Below are 23,090 nucleotides of genomic sequence, written 5' to 3' on the forward strand. Positions count from 1 at the left end.
TTATTAATGTCAATTGTTTTCTTCAGACTCAGAACCAATGTTTTATATAAAACCATTCCTCTTACTACACTGTCTAAGGCTACAATTCTGTACACTTGAGAGGGAGTAAATCCTACTAATTCAATAGGGCTTACATCTGAGCAAACATATATTGGATTGCACTGTTTGTTCGCACATGATTCCAGATAAAAGGATTATATGTAATTATTCTGATCAACAAAATGTTTCTGTATATATATATTTATATTGAGGGCATTAGCTGTAATATTATTTTTTATGTGCCCCATCACCAGCTTCTGATGAATGTTTTTGACAAGCAGGTTATTCTTGGATAGCGACACAATGTTCAACTGTTGCACAGATTCTGTGTTTGGTAACCTAGAATAATGCACACATTTTCAGTATATTTCTCCTGTAAGCATCCATGTGACCCAGCACTTTCTCGGTGTTAATGAGCAAACTTGATTTCTGCAAAAACACCAAACAGAAAAGCCCACACCATTCTCTATTATCCCCATGTTGCAGTAGATATCCAAGCTTTTCTACACTGACTTCTACAGTTTCCAGAGTGGTTTAACAATCAATGCCTCTTCACGGGGAACTCTGAGAATTGTAGCTCTGTGAGGGGCGCCAGAGGCTTCCTAACAACTCCCAGAATTTTCAACAAACTACAGCTCCCAGAATTCTTCAGGGGAAGCCATGAATGCGTAAAGTGATATGGTAGTGCTTTACATGCATGGTCTGAATGTGGCCTAGCTCAGTCCCCTGCTAGATTCAGAGAATCCAAAGTTTGAGCATCCCTGACAGTTGGTGATTCAGCCTCTCCAGTAGAGCAGAACCCATCACACCCCCACACCCCCAGTGTAGTTGGTTATACAGTTGAACATCCCCTACAGTTAAGAAGATTCTTCTAATGTTCAGCTGAAATCTACTCTCTCATTAGATCTACTCCCACCCTTTAGAACAGCAGGGCTTGGCCCTCTTCCATGTGACAGCCCTTCAGGTATTTGAAGAGTGCTATTATACTCAGTCTTCTCCAGGTTTACTATGACCTGTCCCTTCAACCTTTCTCATAGCATTTGTTTTACATATCCCTGACCATCTTTGTAACAATTTGTGTACGTCGTCATCCTTCTTAAAACTGCAGTACCCACAACTGGAGAGGGTGCTCCCTTTAGCTTCCCTGCTGTCCGCTACATAGAAAGGTCATAGCTTAGCTGTACAGCTTAAACTTTGCATGCGAAAGATTCCATATTCAATTCCCAGCATTTCCGGGTAGGGCAGGGAGAGATTCGTTGCCTATAGACAACAGCATAGACAATGGCAAGATATTGGTTTGACTCAGTATAAAGGCAGCTTCCCATGTTCCACTAATAGTGAGGAAAAATGGGTAATGGATACAGGTGCATACATGCCTTGACATGTGTATAGAACAGGCTAAAGGACCAGGGATCAGGTCAACGGCAACCTTGCCACTAGGCTGAGTAAGGCAGCTGATTTGGGGGAGTCATGAAAAGGCATCAAATAGTTATTTAAATGTACTATTATTGTAATTTTACTGCCAGGATGTGGGAGAGGCTCTTTTTATTTTCATCTTAGGTGCCAAAATATGTTGGCTGGCCTTGGTTTTCTATAAGTTGGCTTCTTGCGGGAACTATTTGCCTAAGGTAGCAAAATACCGTTGATTGACCCTCAGGTCTTCTCCCCTCCTGCCCATTAGATGGCATCCTCTTTAAGTAGCAACTTCATTCTTTTGATCTGTTGCATCCAGTGTTTGCACCTACAGGGGTTTGTGCATCTGTCCAGAAGAGAAACCAGAAGGGGAAATTAGAGAGCTCTAATTTAAAGATTTCTTTTATATTTGCTGTAGCTGTGTTTATATTGCCCTAAGTTTTTGTGAGATTTTACTTTTTACTTTGTAAACTGAGAGATAGCTTTGGAAGGAACAGTAGTTTATGAATCTTTAAATGATAAATTGCCTAGTTGGCCATCCATCTGAATTCATTCAATGAAGAAGCAATACCAGCTGGCAAAACAAATTCATCTGATATTTGCGAACAACCTCCAAGGACTATGTGGAATTCTGCCATGTAACTGAGGCAATAACTTTAGTTGAGAAGACAACATTATGAATATGTTCACTGCTATTATGGATATGTTCACTGGCCTATTGCATTTAGCATGGTTTTAGAATTCATTGAGTGAGTGAGATATTATCTGCTCTCTCTCTCTCTCTCTCTCTCTCTCTCTCTCTCTCTCTCTCTCTTTGTTGGAATCCTACACATCTGCTGTACTTGATGAAGTTCATATGGTCCCCTGAACCAGTGCTAATATAGAGAAACTTCTTAGTACATCAAGGCTTCCTTTCCTGTATTCCTCCTTTCAGCCCCTGCATGTGGTTGACGGGTGCTCAAGCCGATGTGTCAACTGAAGCCTGAGGTATCGTTAAACTGAAAATTTAAGAAGGATGCAGACAACAAGGGCTGAACATGAAACAAAAGGATTATCTAAAATTCACAATGAAAACAGAATATAAAGTTAGCATTGTCTCTCTTTCGTCCACAAGGCAGGCATTTGTCAAGACTGTTATGAAAATAGAAAAGTTTTATACACAGAAAATAACTGAGCTGTGAAAAACTGTCAGTCTTTTGCACAATATACGATACTAAAATAAAAAATAAAAAATCTAAGCCTGGTCTTCACCATATTGGATGCAGTAATTTGTAATTCAGCATCCTGGGTTCCTCTGGACCACAAGGAGAGAAACTTAAGCACATGCCTAACTCAGTTGTTAGAGAATGAGACTCTTAAAGTCAGGGTTGTGGTTTTTTAGCCCCACATTGGGTAAAAGACTAGGGACCTTATGGTTCCTTCCAACTCTATGATTCTATGAAGACAAGTGACCCCTTTCTGAAAAACGTATTTCCCCCAATGCATGCAAGTCAGATGCATTCAAGTAAGATGCAAGTTACACATGCAAGTCAAAATGTGTTCTTTTATAAATCACTCTCCTTTTACACGCCTATTTAGAGATCTAAAATTTCTGTTGTGCTGGCTGGGTTGGATGGCTGTTTTAGGGCACAAGGTTTGCCAAGGATGCCTTGTATGGTTAAGGACTTTACCCATGTCTCACATTACATATAAATAGATCTTGATATTAAGCAGAGAGCAGGAAAAACAGGATAGTTATGTTCTTCCTTCACCATCATCAACAAAGAAGGAATGATAGCTACAACCACTTAATAGCTGCTGACAGCATAACTGATAGGGTTTTAAGTTGGGTTCCTTTTTTGTTTGTGTAAAGACCACATTAAGATAATTTCTGGTGTGTTCTGTGTTCCTGCAGATAGTTTCTACCTTAATGTTCATTAAAACACTAGCTTGAAATTTTAATATTTGTACTGAGCATTGTATAATCTCTCTGTGATGCTTTGCAATTATTAAGCCAGCTGAAAATGGGGTGGCGTATGGTGACAGGGTCCTTCACTATATTCGTTTGCCACCTCAATTGTTTGCCCCTCAAATGAGTCTGCATTCTTACATTTTAATTCCCTTGTAGTCTAGAATTACATTTTGGAACTGTCAAGTAAATTATATTTTCTTATACAATTCCTCAGCTGAGAACGTTGCCATAGTAATGAGTTTCTAATCTAAAAAGCCTACAAGTCGGCTTTATTCTGTCACCTGACTTTTTTGATGGAAACTTCCATCCATCCTTCATGAGATTCACTTTGAAGGGAGCAGCCTCAGCTTCACATTCACCAGCTCTTGGGAGTATTTGCATGGAGACATGTTAGATCATTATCCATATTCTCATTGATCTTGCATTCTAAAATATTCATCTTGCAGCCCGATCCCCAGCACATTTATTTGGAAGTCCCAGTGAGCCCCATAGGACCTACTTGCTATTAGGTTGATTCAGAATTGCAGTCCTAATATCTCAGTCTTCCCCTTAAATATTTGTTGGGGGGATAACCCCATTTCTGATATCAGCAATTGTGAGGTTTTAGCAGTGGTGACAGTTGCAATTAACACTGCTGCAATATGTTTATATCTGATGACACTGTAGCAGCTGGTAGAATAATATCCAGGTTTGGTTGGGGTTTGGGGGTGGGTGGGGTAGGGGTAGGGGTAGGAATTGTGATGAACAAAATAATATTAGAACTATAGCAGTGGAGTTGAGGTTCCTGACAGTGAGTTTTCTTTGATGCCTTGAGATGGAATATTTATGAGGGTTCTAAAAAGATAGACAATAACAATATGTCTTTCCTATTATGTTTGTACAGAGGACCTTTATACCATAATTCCCAGTTGTGCACTCTTACATTCTCTAGATATGAAAACAGAATTATGAAACCCCATTGTTTGTGATGCAAGTTGGTTGGTATCCAATCCTCCATTATGGGACTTTACATTTAGTTCAGCGGAAGCAACTTCTCTTTGCTGGCATAACATTATGCCATCACTAAGAGTGAGATGGAGATCTGAGGGCCGCAACCCTAAAATCCAATTATTGGCTCTTGGTCCATGTTGTTGCACCAGTTTAATGGTTCCACTAGGATAAATGTGGTACCAAAATGGCATAGATCCCTGACACCGGCATGTCTATGGAATCTACTAGCTAATATAACTTGAGCATGGGATTTTGCATTAGTAATAGTGCAACAAATTGGGACTACGAAACCATGATCTGCATTACAAAAAAATGCTCATGCTGCTACATAAGAAGCAAGGTCTTTGAGTCAGTCAATAGTATTATATATTCTAATGTCTTATGTTGCCATAGACTCCCATTGTAGCCAAGAGAGCTCTCGAATCTGTCGAACAAGCCAGTGAATGTTCAGCTGATGCTTTGCTGGTAAACAAATGTCTGCTACTTACATGGGATCTCTTTTTTGAGTGTTGGGGGGCAGCTCAAAGACTAGGGACAGTGGCAGCAGCTGCCCGGAGAACTCCCAAGGAGCGGGAGAGGAAAGGAGGCTGAGGGAACACTCTAGAAGGGAGCGTGTTCAAAAGAGGTTGAGAGGCTGCCAGCTCTGCAGGCAAGGGGTGACATAACTGGGCTTCTGAGCAGTGGCATATGGAGCCGCTTTGCCGCCTGGAGCGGCAAACGCAGGGGCACCCCCCGGGGTGGGGTGCCACTCGGTAGCGCGTGTGCGTCATGACATCACGACGCATGCACGCTATGGAGTGCAGTCCGTCCGGGCTGCCGGGCGCAAGCAGCCGCACAGACAGGCTGCCTCAGCGTGTCTGAGCTGCGGTTGCTTGCGCCCGGCATCTGGGACGGACTGCGCAACCGGGCGCGAGCGGCACCCCGTCTGTGCGGCAAGTCGTAAGGCTGCAGCACACAAGCAGCCACCGCATGGAAGTGGTGCCGGGCAGTGGCTTGGGAGTTGTGGGGGGTGTGTGTGGTGGTGCCGAGTGTCACCCCCCCTCCAGGTTGGAACCGGCTGGAACAGGGGGCATGCCGCTTTCAACGCCCCACCTTCCTACGCCACTGCTTTTGAGCCCCACAGGGAAGCCACAGAAAGAATGTAGTTGGTTAAGGGAGCCATGGACTCAAAAAGGTTGAAAACTTCTGTATTAAGCTATGAATTTCCTAACTCTATTGGACCAAAAATTAGTGTTTTGAACTTCATTAAAATACCTTTTTGAAATTACTTCACTCTCCCCACAGGACATCTAATGCACTTTTGTATTTTGCAAGTTGCAAACTGTAAACAAAAGTAGTTTTTATTTAAATGCCCCAAAAAGAAATAGTTTAGAAAAGCACCCACAAGTAAAGCTTTGTCTTAACATATGACTGGAGCCTCCAGGAAATGTGAAACTGGGCAGGAGTTATATTACTAGTATAACACAGAGAGAGAGACTTTCAGATCATACTGTGTGCATGTAAGTGCAGCAAGACTGGAATGTACTTTTATTGCTTGTTTATTTCAATTTGAAAACCCACCGAGTACTATAAGTATATATTCCTTTTAAAATACTTTGACACGTTGACAAAAAATAGGTACTGTGCTTTCTTAGTTACCCCTTTTTTTTTTAAATCGCCTGCCACTATATATTAGGATGACATATCTTTGCAAATAATGCTTTCATGAACCGTAAGAAAAGAATATTGTCTTTCACACCCAAGGAGAAGAGTTCTCAGAGCATCCACTGCATGGCAAATTGCCTTTAGAGGAAAGAACATCTGAACATTAGTTGCATCTTTGTGAACCTATCTTTATTTAAACATCAGCAGGCTGAGAAAGAAAGACTAGGGATGGTGCAACTAGGACAGAAGGTGGATATGTTTGTTTATTAAAAAAGGAAGAAGGGAAAGGGGGAAAAGGGATAAAGAGCTGTACCTCAGTGGTAGAGCATCTGCTTTGCAGACCAAAGGTTAAATCTCTGGCTTCTCCAGGTATTACAGGTGGTGCAAGGGGAAGATTCCTGTCTCAAACCTGGAGAGCTGCTTCAACTAAATGTGTTAATACTCAACTAGATGGACCAATTGTCTGATTTGTGCTTAAGAAGCTGTCTTAGGTTGTGACTTGGTTCCATGTGTCTGAATATCTGAAGGAACATGTACAAAATACACGGAGATGTTTGAGCTTCAGCTGCAAGCAAGAGCATATCACTTGTGCATCTTGTTTCCCATTTCTGATCTGTTTGCGTAAACTTCCAACTCTGAGCACTTTTTTTTCTTTGCATTTGCCATCCTTTCTATGAAGAAAAATGCTATGTATTTCATTTAACTGAAATGGGTTGCTTAGTGAAATTGAATTGTTTCTATAAACCCTTGCCAGCTAGATCTCAAATGCAGAAAGGTTTTCCTGCAATGTTATCAGTGACTGATGCATTTTTTGTTTGTTTTCAAAACAAAACTCAGGTCTGAGATTTAAAATCAGAGCTAGTGCAAATCAGCCTTCCCCAACTTGGTGCCCTGCAGACCCTCTGTAGTACAAGCTCCAGCATTTGGAGGGCACCTGTTTGGGGGAAGAAAGTGTAAATTAAAGGTGTGTGGTGTGTGTGTGTGTGACAAGGGGTGGGTGGGAAGAAACCACTTTTCAAAGGAATCTAAGCTGGCTTCCAGAGTGTGCATCAAGAAGCAACATCAAGCCTATCTTAAACGAGTTTTACTTCGGTTTACCTCAGATGCTGAAACAAAAAGCAAGCAGCCTAAATTGGACAACTTAACTTTTCAAGAAATGTGGCCAGGAAATAGATGAGAATATGCTTTCTTCTCCCCTTTCACTGCAAGGATGGAAAGAAGAAAATGTGAAGGGAACTGCCCACTTTCTCTTTGTCACCAACTCCTCCTGCAACAGTGACAGAAGGAAAAGCTGCCCATAGGCAGACTAATATAAATACTACTACCAGAAGATATGTTGTTTCATTTCTTGGGGTGAAAGCGGAGCCTTCCTTTCAGCTGTGGGGGTGCTAGAAAAAACAGGGAAATGGTCACATGCAGAAAACAAAGGTGGTTTGTGTGTTTTGAAACGGAATTATACGTATTATTATTATTATTATCATGGCTGCAAGCATAGTTGAAGTACGTGAAGAAGCTTCAGGTGGAAAAGTCTGACCATTTTGCGTACCTTGAAAATGGATCTGCTTTACAATTTTCCTAATCCTTCACTATAGTTTCTCTAGCTTTGGGAAGGTTACAAAGAGACTCACTAAAGTTACAGGCCTAAATAAACTTTCGGCTCTTTCCCCATAAGCTAAATAACCCTTCCTGTTCTAAAATGAAGAATACTCTGTATTCTGTCACTTGTTGCTGTTCTGTAAAACACCCCTTGCCTTTCCCTGCAAGACTAATTGCAGCCCTTAAGAGGTTTTCCACACCTATCAGCTGATCACCCATTCCCACCATCCTTCTGAGTAATACCCCTCCCCACTCCCTCACTATATTTAAGGATCTGGTGACTTCTGTTTCAGTGTATCTGAAGAAGTGTGCATGCACACGAAAGCTCATACCAAGAACAAACTCAGTTGGTCTCTAAGGTGCTACTGGAAAGAATTTCCTATTTTGTTTCGACTATGGCAGACCAACACGGCTACCCACCTGTAACTGTAAAATACCAGTTAGGGTTCTTGGGGACTAATGGTTGTGTTCTCTTCCACAGTTTATTTCCCCAGCAGCTCATTTGAAACCCCTGAACTTTAAGAGGGCAAAAAAGAACCCATAGGAAGTTTGACCTACTAAGCATATTCAGAAAGGAGAAGATTTATTGTTGGGTTTACTCAGAGATTATTATTTTTTATCATTGTGTGTTCTGGAACGAGAGCAGAAGAGTTTGGATTTGATATCCCACTTCATCACTACCTGAAGGAGTCTCAGAGCGGCTAACATTCTTCTTTCCTTTCCTGCCCCACAACAAACACTCTGTGAGGTGAGTGGGGCTGAGAGACTTCAGAGAAGTGTGACTAGCCCAAGGTCACACAGCAGCTGCATGTGGAGGAGTGGAGACGCGAACCCGGTTCACCAGATTACGAGTCTACCACTCTTAATCACTACACCACACTGGCTCTCACAAGTGGCCAAAAGAGTTATGAGATGGAATGATTGCTGTCTTGGAAAGATGGATCTCTCTTTTTAGCAACTAACTCTATTCAAAAGGAAGAACAATATATTGGGAGGGGGAAGAATGTGCAGCTTGTATTCACAATATTTTGTGTTAATCTGTATTTCCTCTGGATTTAAATTTAAATCTAGTGCATACAGTGGAATGGCTCTAGAGGAGAGTGAGGGAACCCCCTTGAAAAGTGTGCAATGGGACATGGAGGGTTGTACCAAGGTGGGGATGTTGGAACAATTCAGTGGTGCTGCCGTGTGCAAGGAAATGCTTTCTGTTCATGCAACACACCCTTGAAGCTACATGAGAACTCATAGGCCTGTTCTGTGGGGTACATAAGTCTAGAGGCAAACCAGGTACAGTAGTATATAGTGAAGAGCCGAGGTCATGCAGACAGAATACAGGACCTAGGACAGTTCCAAGAGTTTTTGCTAGAGCAGCTTCAAAAGACATTGCTAGACCCATCTGAAACCTTTTGTAGGTTGACCAGACCTGTAGTGTAGTAGGCTCCACCTTCCTGAAGGAGATGGCTCACAGGTTAAAGGGCTCTTGCCTTTTTCAGAGGCTTTGGTTTCTTTGAGTCTGGAGAGGCAAAGGTACTGTAGCGAAAAGAGGGAGATTTGTGTCTTCCCCTGGGGGGGACCCTGAATGAGGTACTCCCCCTGGCATTTCTCCCCCATGGACGTAGCCCAAATCTCATCTGAGTCTGCTGCCATGCACCACACAGTCCCCATGTTGTGGGCCATGACAATAATAATGTGAAAACCCAAATGAAGTTTTACTATACTTTTATGCACCATATGTAATGTCATACAGTAAGTAGGAACACTTGGAAGGGCAACTGAAAGACACAAAAAAGCCACTTCCGCTCCCTGATATAACTTGGCCAATTCTAATAAAATTACTGGTGATTACGAGGACCATATTTTGCAGCCAAATCAAGTAAAAATTAATCAACTTTGACATAAGCTTTTCTTTGAAGAAGGGGGAAGAAACTAAAAACACCCTAAGAACAATTCTCTGTGGCCCTCACAGTGTCTGAATTATTCTTTCATGTTCTGCTAGTAATCATTACGATAAAAAACTCAAAAACTTTCTGGAGGGGAGAATGTGCTCAGAACTAACAAAGAAGAATTTAATTATATGGACCTCTTTCAAGGTCCCTGAGATATGTTGTCTTGTGATCTGAGAGGAAAAAGCTTTTGCTTGTTGATTTTCCACAACCATACATTTCATTGCGTTGGCTGTTTCAAAATGTCTTTGTTTTTCTATATTCATAGTTTGGGTTTCCCCCTTAACTCTCTGGCCTGTATAGAATTGCCTTATATATAGTAAGATATGACTGCACCCTATTTCATTTCTGCACATTTAAGTCCTAGTTTATCATGATGGGGATTTCACACTTCCATTGTTGGCAACGTCTGGTGCACAATTTTTAAACTAGATCTGCTCTCTAGAAGTGAGCATGGGGATGTCAGTGTGGCTGAGCTGAAGACTAAATAGACCACCTTTCTAACCTGTGCTTTCCTGAATAATTCTTCTATATGCTTTGCAAAATTGAATTCTTACTATGGGATATAAAAACGAGGAGCGAGAAGGAGCTTATGTCTTGATGCGTGGAACTGATCAGAATATCACAATGTGATTTTCTCTCGGTGCCACTTGGATTCTTCAGGTTGCATTAAAACAGCCTGGTTTAGGTCCCTTCAGGACTTCTTTTAGACAGAACTCACAGGAACTCAGTTCCAGCACCTTTCAGATGGGTGCCATTGCCATTATAGAAGAACAAGGGAGGTGTTCATGGTGAGTTCTGGCACCTCTTTTTCTAGAAAAATGGCACTGGCTCCCTCTGTGATAATACATGAAATTGTCCCCTTTTAGTGGACATTTTTATCCAATCTTGTATCTGTGTTAGAATAAAAAAATGCACAATTTCATACATAATAAATACATTTATAACCATTTATTTTTTTTAAAAAAATGACTTACATCTATAAAAACAGTAAGAACTAATTTCATCTGCGAAGAGAATTTCAATTCCTAATATTTTTATTGTGAAAAAAGTATTTTATGGGAAACAATTCATAAATGGAATTAAGCAAATATAGTGCTGCTTCATTCAGTGTTGGACAGTTGGGAGGCTGGGAGGAAGAATGAGTTTTTCTTATTGATGGGTCCTCTCTCTCCCTCGAAATTTTTCCTGTTCTGGCTTGCAGCTAATTAAGCAAGATTATGATATTTTTTTTTATTTATGGGCATGACTTACCTTGAAAATTAGGGAAATTGCTACATAATTTAAGTGCATACACCCCCCCCCCCCAATTTTTTAAGCTAAACTGAAAATTAGGGGGGAGGTCAAAAAGTGAACCACTGTTCTACATGCTAGATTTCTTTACACAAGTTATTTTGTTTTCTGAGTGGACACCTGAACATGTTAAGCATCGTATGGCACAGTAAAACTGCCACACTTGTTATCATCTACCTTCACCCTGATAATGACCCCCCAAAGATGTGTCTGACATTTTAAAGCAATTAGATTTCTCTAGCTTTGAGGTTACTCTAACTCATTAATTAGAGCCCTCTTTGAATCCGGCTGCTAGACTAATTTATTCCACCTAGTTAATAAACCTCATCAGTAGCTAAAAGCAAAATATGAATATTTGATAGTGTGGAGAAACTAAACAGTTATGAGTCTCAGTGCAGTCAGTAGGTTTAAGTGTGCATAAATGAGCTCGGGATTTCAATTTAAGCACAGGCTTGGCATCAACACCTGGCATGCCTGGAGAACTGTTGGGGCCCCAGCCCTCTGGCAGGGGCTTCTGCTGTTATCTGCCCTGGTGCCTTGCAAGCTCCCAGTACTACACTGCCATTTTTATTCCCTGCAGTGCTCTGAAAAGTTGCTACAGAAGGGGCATTGTGAGAAATTAAAATGTCAACTCCAAGACTTCCAATAGAAGTAACTAGGTGCAAACTGCAGCACTACTGCTGTTATTTCATAGAATCATAGAGTTGGAAGAGACCACAAAGGCCATCCAGTCCAACCCCCTGCCAAGCAGGAAACACGATCAAAGCATTCCTGACAGATGGCTGTCAAGCCTCCACTTAAAGACCTCCAAAGAAGGAGACTCCACCACACTCCTTGGCAACAAATTCCATTTGCTGCTGTTGTCACAAAAGACGGGGTCCACCTCCAAGTGTCTGAGATTTCTGGTGAGGGTGGTGATTGAGTACCACTTTGGTTGGGCAATGCAGGATTCTCATGGGCCTGGACAGATCTGGGAAGTGTTCTACTTCAGTAAACAGAGAAGATCTTGTGTCTGGAGGCTCCAGACTGATGACCACTGCAGATCTGGGTGCTAGGAGGAGTTTCTTGTGAGATCTAGGGGATCACTGGTGTACTCTTGGTATTGATGGAATTCCTGGGTTCTGCTTCATTTGGGAAACTCATTATATCCCTCACATTCCAATAGTGGATTAGGGAAACCTGTAGTGTGCAATGGGTGGCTGACTCAAGACATTGTTCTATCAGGCAGACCCATCTGGCCATGTGAGTAAGCTACTCAAATCAGTAGCAAACTGCAGAGAGAACTGTAGAGCTGCTGTCTGTATGAGTTAGTGCTCTTTTTTTGAGACATACGGTGTTTCCTAACCAAATGCCAAACACTGTGCAATATAGAAAAGCTGCACCATTTCCAGAAACTGCCTCCAGTCTGTTCTTCACATCTGTGTCGAACATCTGAGAGCAATGAATCTTTCTAACTGTGAGGTTACTCCGTAGTGCCAAAGATGGTAGAGAGCCTTAAACTAAATTGTCAAAAGGCCAGTTTTTTCCATAAGCAGAGAAATTTGTTAGATTTTACAAGGAGGAAACCACAACATATAATCAGCTAAGCTTTCCCATATTTCTATCCATGGGGAAGATGATAGATCTTATTAGGATTATGATGGTGTTGGTGTTATTAGTATTTTTTATATAAATTTCTTGAGTACTCTCAGTATTCAGGGTGCTTTATAATCTTTATCTCATTCATCCCCACTATCCCTTGCTACAAATAATCCCTATGAAGTCCTCCTTTAAGCACTATCCTTTGCTACAGTATAGTTCAACATTTTGAGATCGCAGTACCCTTTGAGAGCTGCTGAATAAGGCTTGAAGAAAATTATGAAAGAAATGAGAAATCTCTTAACAAGTCTTTCTGTCCCTAGAGAGCAAGCCATAGCAGTTTTGTGTTTCTGAGCCCTGCCAATTTTATGGATGAAAAGATCAGAGTGGGGTTGGCTGAGAAGAACCAGAAAAGATTATACAAAGGGTTTTCTTCTAAATGGAATCAATGTCACACCTTCCCCACTAGATCTTACATAACATATGAACACATGGAAAATGTATCCCTGTGCAGTTTGCAGAATTACATTTCCCCCACCATTTAATTGCAGTGAATCAAGATCTTTGGCAGTGTTAGCTGACTTCCTGTGGTCAGCATAAGGTTGTCAGGGGTGGTTCTCTCTCTAATTTTGTATGATGCCACACTCCGTGGCAGCCATTTTGTGACTGCTGCCCTCCCAGCATGCTCTCAAAATTCAGAATGTGCCTAGTCCTGCAAGCTAATAGGTTGATTCAAAAGTTTAGGAGTGAAGTCTCAGTGTTGTTAATTCTGTATGATTAAGTATCCTGAATATGAGGAGGGGAGAAATAATGAGATGAGAAAAATGGTTGGTGATACACAATCTGCCTGGGAAATTCAAAGCCTTTCCCACAAATTCCTGAACATGTGGGAAGTGAGAAGATCCACGGAATTCAGCAGAATTGCTCCTATGTTCATTTAGCCAAAAATGGCTGTTAGACTTCAGATCCATAATAGGACCATTGTGTTGTTTACTACCTGCATGTGTGTGCAATCATTAAAGGAAAGATTTAGAAACAAAATAGCTGGAAGCTCTTCACTTGAGTATTCATCTCTCAGCCTTCCATCAAAAAATGTGTTGATGGCATGCATCGTGAAACAGAAACAACTCTGGTCATTAAGAGGACTTCACTCCACAGTTCTGAAACTGTTTTTTTGAGCCTTATCTCAGTGTCTTTTGTTACGGGGAAGGTTTATATTTCCTCAAAGTTAAAAGGCAGTGGATCAAGATTAAGTGCTCCTCTTAGTTCAATGATTAGTAAACAATAGCAGCACTATTAATAGTCCGTCTAAAGGTCTTTTCATCAAGAAACAAAATGGGAGTGTGCTGACAAAAGTCATTACTCTTAAATAGGTTTTCATACAGTTGTCTTTAAATTTTCCCTTCACATCCTCACATTTAACAGCTAGTAAATCACATTTTGTTTCAATGATTGTATATATGGGCATTTTTAATAGGCTTTATCATTATGTGAAAGTACATTTTTGAAATGCTTTGTATTATTTTTGATGTATCAGCTTTGTGTTTTAAAGACTGAGATAAAGAGTGCTGCCACCACAACCCCTGTTCTTAGATTTCCGTTTCTGTTGTTGGGCAGATGCTGCCTTTAACTTAATTGTACTTTCTCTCACTGTTGCCCATCACATTTCCCTTCCATCTATTATACTCCTTTGTGCACTGTGTATTGATTCTTCCTTGTCTACTATGTGATATAGTCCTAGTTATATCTCAGGTGGCAAGCTTACAGATGTCTCTTGTACCACTAAAGGTGGAGCCTCACAAGACTGAACGTTCTACCAACAGTTCCCTCCACATAGAAAGCTAGCTTTTACACACAAGAGGGCCTAACCTAGCTTTCTCTCTGACATTCCAGTTTTCCCTGTGTGTGTGTGTGTGTGCTGCAGCATAAAGTGGCACTGACAGCACATATGTTGGCCACCTCAATGGCAACTAGACCAAGCTATGGAAGTGGGGTGTAAGAGTGTTATGCTGCTCTTTTCCCTTGCTAGTTTTATTTTCTTATGGCCATTTTATTTTTTATGCATTTTTAAAATTGTTATTTATGCATTCTAATGTAAGCTGCTGTAAATGTGACCTTGTGTTGGCGTCTGGTCTATTCATGATCCAATTGTTTGCTCTGTGCAATGCTTGTTCAAGCAAAATCCCACCTTTTAGTTAGTTCATGGATCCCTTTGCACTGGAGCAGGGCTTGGTGTTTTTCTAGTTGTCTGTTGGTGTGCTTCTGAATTCTTTTCCTTTTCCTTTTTAAATTCAGATGCAGGGGGGAAAATGCATTGTGTAAAGTAGCATTTGAAAAAAGTAAAGCTCAGTTTATGCTCTGTGTGTGTTCTTTGCAAATGGTATTTTCTGATTTCAGCCTTACTGATTTCCAGATCCATTGAATGGTTTGTGTGCAAATTTAATCATTATCCCTCCCTAGACCAGTGGGAAGTTGAAAACTAATAACGAAATTTGCACGCTATAGGAAATGGGGCAGGGGGAACTATATAATTATTATATCTCTGATGTGCTTGGTATTGTACAGGACACAATATTATCTTCTACCCAGGGAAGCTTATGATCTAAGCCCCAAGTCCTACACATAATTACCTTATGTCCATGAATCCCCACCCATGTCAGTAATTTTATGCAAGATTAGTAGCTTAAATAAATAAAAAAAAAACTGATGAACCTACTCAACACATTTTTTTCTTTGGGATTTTCACTTTTCCAGATCATAAAATCATAGAATTGGAGAGTTGGAATGGACCCCAAGGGCCATTCATTCCAACATGCTGCAATGCAGAAATTTCAACAAGATCATACATGGCAGATGACCATCCAGCCTCTGCTTAAAAACCTTCCATCACCTCTTGTGGCAGTCTGTTCCACTGTCAAAACAGCTCTTACCATTAGAAAGTTCTTCCTGATGTTTAGTCGGAATCTCCTTTCTTATAAGTTGAATCCATTGGCTTGGAGTCAGAGCAGGAGAAAACAAGTTTGCTCCTTCCTCCATCTTATGCTATTTGGTTTTGGGCTGCATATAATAAAAGTGATTTAAGAATTTATTTCCATGAACAGATGAAAGACACACCATTTGCTGTCAGCAAGTGAGGTGAGGTAGGTGGTGTGCAAAATACACTTGGGGAAAAAAGGTCTGGCAGTGAAAAGTGTAACTTGAATCATAAGCACTTGGGAGCATCACTGGGCTATGCTCCTTCCATTATCCCATGCCTTGGACAACAGGTAAGGCTGAAGAGTGGTGACCAGGTGCTTTGTTAGGAATGCTTTATCCAATCGTGCTTTTGTTAAATTTTGTAGGCTTTAAATGAGCTTAAGCATGTATTCTCTTTTCTTTTTATTTGCTATTGTATGCTTGCCCTGACTTGTGCAAGACAGAACATAAAAACATATTGTTATGAGTCTTTTGGGGAGCTGGGCTGTATACCTGAGCCCCCTTTCAATTCCTGGATCCAGCATGGATTCCACTCCTCAAACTGCCCGGCTAGCTTACGGTGAGGTAAGGGCCCTCTGAGTATGGGCCATTCAGGTAACAAAGGAAGTGGTTCTGTGGCAGACAGAAAATTCCAACCCCCCCCCCTCACTGTTCACTGGTAGTTAGAAAACAAAAAACCCAGAGTAGAGTACAGTGGTACCTCGGGTTAAGAACTTAATTCGTTCTGGAGGTCCGTACTTAACCTGAAACTGTTCTTAACCTGAGGTACCACTTTAGCTAATGGGGCCTCCCGCTGCCGCCGTGCAATTTCTGTTCTCATCCTGAAGCAAAGTTCTTAACCCGCGGTACTATTTCTGGGTTAGCGGAGTCTCTTAACCTGAGGCGTCTGTAACCTGAAGTGTCTGTAACCCAAGGTACCACAGTATTGAGTTATGAGCTAGAAGCAGGCCTCCATCATAGGCTCAGGTTGACACCACATTTTTTGCTGTCACTTATTCCAAAGAAACTAAACTCAGGGTAACCACTTGGAGCCCCTGGAATCTTACACTGCTTGGAGATTGTGGTGTATTTATACTATATAGTTTATTTACACAAATATAGAACCTGAGCCTACAATGAAGGGACTCACAGCATTAGCACTCCTCAAAAGGTCTTGCTTCTCCCATAGCAGCAGCCTTGGATTCCATCAGAAAGCAAACATGGTTCTCTCTCTCTCTCTCTCTCTCTCTCTCTCTCTCTCTCTCTCTCCTGCCCAGCCTGCCACCTACAGCTTCTAGCTGTTAGCTCACACAACTCAACTCTGGGCTTTGTATTTCTAACTACCAGTGTGCTGAGGGCAGGGGTGGGCCCCCCATTTGTTATTTGTTTAGGGAAGTTTTTAATCTGTGATATTTTAATGTATTTTAATATTTGTTGGAAGCCGCCCAGAGTGACTGGGGGGACCCGGCCAGATGGGCGGGGTACAAATAATAAAATTATTATTATTATTATTATTATTATATCATCATCATCATCAGGTACAGAGCCACTTCCTTTGTTACTTTATTGGTCCATACTTAGTGGACAATCATAGACATCATCTTAAAAAGCAGAGACATCACCTTGCCGACAAAGGTCTGTATAGTTAAAGCTATGGTTTTCCTAGTAGTGATGTATGGAAGTGAGAGCTGGATCATAAAGAAGGCTGATCACCGAAGAATTGATGCTTTTGAATTATGGTGCTGGAGGAGACTCTTGAGAGTCCCATGGACTGCAAGAAGATCAAACCTATCCATTATGAAGGAAATCAGCCCTGAGTGCTCACTGGAAGGACAGATCCTGAAGCTGAGGCTCCAATACTTTGGCCACCTCATGAGAAGAGAAGACTCCTTGGAAAAGACCCTGATGTTGGGAAAGATTGAGGGCATAAGAAGGGAACGACAGAGGACGAGATGGTTGGACAGTGTTCTCGAAGCTACCAACATGAGTCTGACCAAAGTGCGGGAGGCAGTGAAAGACAGGAGTGCCTGGCGTGCTCTGGTCCATGGGGTCACAAAGAGTCGGACATGACTAAATGACTAAACAACAAAAACAACAACACAGTGCCACTTCCTTTGTTACTTTAATGGCTCATATTTAGTGGACCATTGCCTCACCAGGAAGCTAGCCTGCAGGCTATTGCAGGAATAGAATCCGTGCTGGATCCAGAAATTAGAAGGGGATACAGCCATATACCACCTATAACACACACACACACACACACACACACACACACACAATTCATAACACTGTACTGGCTGGTCTGTGCCATAGTGCTGATGGAGAGAAGACAATGGAAGGTAGAGGAGTGAGCAAGAGAATGTGCACACAAAAGTTATTCGCTGAGATTGCATACTTAGTTTAATTACAACAGTTGGAAGTTAGTGCAAGAGCCTGAAAGAAAATCCTTTTTACAGAAGTAGATTTTCAAATAGGACTCGAAAGGTAAACAGCAGATATGCCCAAATATGTATCCAGTAAGCATTTGTTGCAGATGTGAGGCACAGCATGGCAAGCTGACTTTGTTAACGCTCAATAAAATAGTTCTTCATTGCATGTGCACTTGAAACCACAGAATCTTCGATCTGGGGAATGTGGTATAATCAGTGCTATTTTTCCAGAAAAAGAGTTGCCAGAACTCACTATGAGTACCTTCCTTGTTCTCTTATAATGGCAATGAAGCCCAGAACTGAGTTCTGGTAAGTTCTGGCTTTAAAAAACAACAACCCTGGGTTTAATTAGTATTATTTTGCTACATTTGCTTTCTTCAATGAAGTTATTTTTGTGTGTGAAATTGGTAGTGATAAATATTGATTACTCAGGGCATAACACATTAATTTGCAGCTGTGAGGTACCGGTAGTTGATGTTCAAGTCCACAGGGAGGCATGTAAAAATAGGGACTGGCAATGAAAATCATAACCTGAATCATAACCTGAATCATAAGTACAGTCTTCAAAGCGGACAGATGAAAGCAAAGTTCTCCCGCAGTACATTTGCAGCCAGTAATTAGACTGTGACATTGGCAGGATTGTAGTGATAGACTTCCTAATCACTGGGGATGCACTCTTTTTGAACAGCCGCTTCCCCATTGTTCTGTTTTGGCAATTTAAGGCTTGCCTTGGAGTTTAGGGTTAAAATAGATTAGCTAAATCCTGGCTTTCTCTGAAGCAGATGCACCAAGACAAAAAGCATAGGAACGTGTCATGGTACCATAAATATGCTCAGTTATAAGGAGCATACAAACGGCTGGGCACGATCCAAAGTACAGTAGGTCTTGTTCTAGTTGTGGGTGGGAGCTTTAAGCTCTTCTCTACACTGTCAGTCACCCTTACCAAACCTCAGGAAAGCCATGAGGTGCCATTATGGGGAAATCCCCCCACAGAAGCACTGCCCTTTTGTGTGTGTGTTGGGGGGGGGAAATATTAGATACCAAACATGATACAGTTCCATAAAGGTAGGTAGCCGTGTTGGTCTGCCATAGTCAAAACAAAATTAAAAATTAAAAAATCCTGCCTGACAAAGGAGTATCTCGCTTGCAGCCAGATATTATCAGGCCACGAGGAACTGACATTTTCCTAAATATAGATGGGGCTTTTTTGAGGAGCCAATGCTGTAAGGAGCCCTTCTCATGATGCACCTGTGGACTTTGAGATGTTTGCTTGCAGTTTTGATAAGTGAGATTTTTTTTTTTGAAGTCCCTCTTCCCTCGCTATAGAGGTTCTGTGTCATAGATGGGGAAACTTTGGTCTGCCAGATGTTGCTGAACTGCAACTCTAATTAGCCTTAGCCAGCATGACCAATGGCAAGGAATGATGGGAGCTGTAGTTCACTAACATCTGGAGGTCCAAATGTTCTCTACCCTTGTCCCATGTGTTTGCATAGCAGTCTGAAAATTGTGCTTGCTCTTTTGCAAATGGACTTTAATAACATAAATGTTTATATGAATCATAATCACAATATCTCTCTCTCTCTCTCTCTCTCTCTCTCTCTCTCTCTCTCTCTCTTTATTTCCCATTTCAAATCTCCTGAACTATTTGTATTGCTTTTGTAAACACTCAACATGTATAAAGTAATTTAAGAAGAGAATTTTGTGAAGGTCAGCCTATAGCATTTCCGTTACTACCAGTGTTCATTTGCCTTGAAATATGAGTAACGTTGACAATCATTTTCAGTCATTTTCCAAAGTATGCCAGCCTTCTAAAATATATTTATTTTAGCATTTGTTTTATTATTTTTTATTATTTTAAACAAAATAATAATAAATAACTAGAAATAAACATGTGCACCCCACTCTGAGACCATTCCATTGTAACTATCCAACCTCCCAAAGTTTCAACACCTCTTGCAATGGTTTGTTCCCTTTCTGTTTTAACAGTACAAATTCTACAAATACCTTCCATATCTCCTCAAAATAATTTATTCTAAATATTCCCCATCTTACCTTAATAGGTAAAGGGACCCCTGACCATTAGGTCCAGTCGCGGAAGACTCTGGGGTTGCAGCGCTCATCTCGCGCTACTGGCCGAGGGAGCCGGAGTACAGCTCCCGGGTCATGTGGCCAGCATGACTAAGCCGCTTTTTGTGAACCAGAACAGCGCATGGAAATGCTGTTTACCTTCCTGCCAAAAGGTTTATCTACTTGTAGTTTGACATGCTTTCGAACTGCTAGGTGGGCAGGAGCTGGGACCGAGTAACAGGAGCTCACCCCATCGCGGGGATTTGAACCACCGACCTTCTGATCAGCAAGCCCTAGGCTCTGTGGTTTAACCCAAAGCGCCACCCGCATCCCTTCTTACCTTAATAGCACATGCTAATTTATCATTAATAGCTATATCCCACACCTCTTTATAACATTCTTCTGTTTTATATTTACCTTGCCCCTTCCACTTCCTAGCTATAATAACTCATGCAGCTATCAATAAATTTGTGAGCAAGTCCTTCATAGCCTGCGAACCTTCCATTCCATCGTAAATTGATAACAATGCTACCTCTGGACTTTCAGTCAACTTTAACCCCATGATTTCTGTTACGGTATCTCCTTAAACACCCTTTGCCAAAAAGTTTGTATGTATTTACAGCCCCACATATGTGAACAAAAGTCTTGGTTTCCTGGCATCCCCTCCAACATGACACCAAATATTCTTGTTTATTTGATTTAATCTTACAGGTGTTAAGTACCCTTTCCTCCTTAAGAGGACAATTAGGACAATGGGAGAGGTATAATACCTCAGAAAAAACAAGGGGGGATAAATGGGAATTAAATGGGATGGGTAATGGGTTAGATAAGTATCATAAGACACAAGACCAGAAATTAAGAACTACATTCAACCATGGATAATGAAATAAGGATTTCAACCTTAAACGTTAAAGGCCTGGGGTCGATTATGAAAAAGAGGAGGATAGAAATATTACTGAATAAAGATAAAGCAGATGTATTATAATATTTCTACAGGAAACACATCAGATGAAAGAGGGGGTTAATGAACACAAACTGAGAGGTATAAATAATTATGAGAAAGCATAATTACTTCAAAATCAAGAGGGGTAGCAACTATAATTTCAAAGAGATGCGGGTTTAGTATATTAAAGATGAAGAAAGGCCCTGAGGGAAGATACTTTAATGTTTTAACCCTGCATGCTTAGGCTTAAAGTTCTTTCAGTGGCTTGCAAGATAAACAACAACAACAACAACAACAAACACTGAAGCAAAAGTAGTTATCAGTGGGAAGGGTAAGGAGAGGAAGAGATTGTCTCATTCCATAAGTGGAACTGTGCTCATAGAGTGCTGGATACAAACTATTGTTTTAATCAGCCTTGTAAATTGCTGGATGCTTCTTTCTGGGAAGTTAAGGAAGGACCTTAACTCACGAGGAAGGACTAAATTTGCCCACCTTACTTTTGATGAAAACAAGTAAGAATCCATTAAACATGGCAGCCAACTAGATCCTATAAAAATATTTTCTTTTCCTGTTGTTATTGGGAGTCTGTATGTGGCCTTATAATAACTAAGCTTGGAAAAAAAAGAAAATCCAAAATATATAATAAGTTATTTCTTTTTGAATTGAATAATTAATTATAACTAGCATTCAAACTTTAATTATAGATATAATGTTGATAAGGCCTGTGGGATTCCAGTTGGAAACGAATTCTATCGTTTACAGTATGCAAATATACCCACTTAGTTTAATTGGAGTTCCAAACTAAAGCAATTATCAGCAACTGCTTTAATATTAATAGGCTTGACAGAATTGTCCCTTATAATAGTTTAAGTGAATGAGAATTATTGTACTAAGCCCCAGTTGGTGAACTGAAAATATTTCTTATGCAACCTTAACATTGTGTTTTTATTGCTTTGACTTGAGGCAATTAATTATAAATTAAATGAAACTTACTTCCATCGAGTGAGTTTTGGAAACATATTTACAGGAGCAGTTTAAAATGTATGGTTTTTGTGAAAAGAATATGTTTGAAGGCTAAATTAATGATTTGGGACAATGTGAAGAGGAAATAGTGCCTCATTTCTTCTCATGTGCAGCATCTCCTAGGATCTGTAGACATTCCTGTTACTACCGGTATGTGGGCATCACAAGCTCCCACCAATTTGTCACAGTGGAGGATTGGGTTTGTCAGGATAAGGCTTCCTTGTGTAATCCTAGCACGAGCAAGCAGTGTTTTCAGCACCCACTTGCCACGCTGGATACTGACTCTGGACATAGAAGAGTTTGGATTTGATATCCCGCTTTATCACTACCCGAAGGAGTCTCAAAGCGGCTCACATTCTCCTTTCCCTTCCTCCCCCACAACAAACACTCTGTGAGGTGAGTGGGGCTGAGAGACTTCAGAGAAGTGTGACTAGCCCAAGGTCACCCAGCGGCTGCATGTGGAGGAGTGGAGACGTGAACCCGGTTCCCCAGATTACGAGTCTACCACTCTTAACCACTACACCATGCTGGTTAGATGCCCAGGGATGTTCTATTAATATGCTTTCACATAGTCTTGTGATTCAGCATCGCCCATCATCTCACTGGAGTCTTTGGATGTGCAGCATTAGGCTGTCTCACATGCTCTAAGCCTTGGACACAGGGGAAGTCCCCCCCCCCTTAGCTGTTTAAGCAAAAAAAAGGAACATGTCTCCCTGTCCCCCTGCTGCCACTTAAGTCTGCCTTACCCATGTTGCGTGTCAGCACCCACAAAGCCCCGGCAGCAGTGCTGGCTTCTGTCGAAATCTCATGAGATCTCACGTGTTTGGCGAGACCTCGTGAGATTTTGCTTCTCTGGATGCAGCAGCGGGGGCGGCACTTGGTGGGCACCTGGTGACACTCGAGGTGGTCTTTTCCCATCTGGCAGGGAAGATAACATTCTTTGGGGAAGGTCTGTAGCACAGTGGCAGAGAACCAGGTTACAAGTTCATTCCCTGTCCTGTTCAGGTAGGGCTGGAAGAGACCCCTCTCTGAAACAATGGGGAGATGCTACCAGTAAGGGTGTAGACACTGCTGAGCTAGGTGGACCAATGGTGTGATTCAGTATAAGACATGCAGAAGCCTGCGATAGGTAGTGGGAAATGGCTGAAGGGGAAAGTGGCTCAAAGTGAGCATCCTGTACCCACTTTACTTTTTTTACATTGATGAATGGTTGCACATGTCTGCCA

At 41.3% G+C, this 23,090-nt stretch overlaps 1 protein-coding gene across 2 annotated transcripts in view; it reads left to right on the plus strand.

Moving 5' to 3' along the window:
- Positions 1–23,090, plus strand: part of MACROD2 (mono-ADP ribosylhydrolase 2) — a 756,429-nt gene that overhangs the window by 467,215 nt on the left and 266,124 nt on the right. The window lies entirely within an intron of this gene.

The sequence above is a fragment of the Lacerta agilis genome, chromosome 3 (assembly GCF_009819535.1).
Source record: "Lacerta agilis isolate rLacAgi1 chromosome 3, rLacAgi1.pri, whole genome shotgun sequence".
Taxonomy (NCBI): Eukaryota; Metazoa; Chordata; class Lepidosauria; order Squamata; family Lacertidae; genus Lacerta; species Lacerta agilis.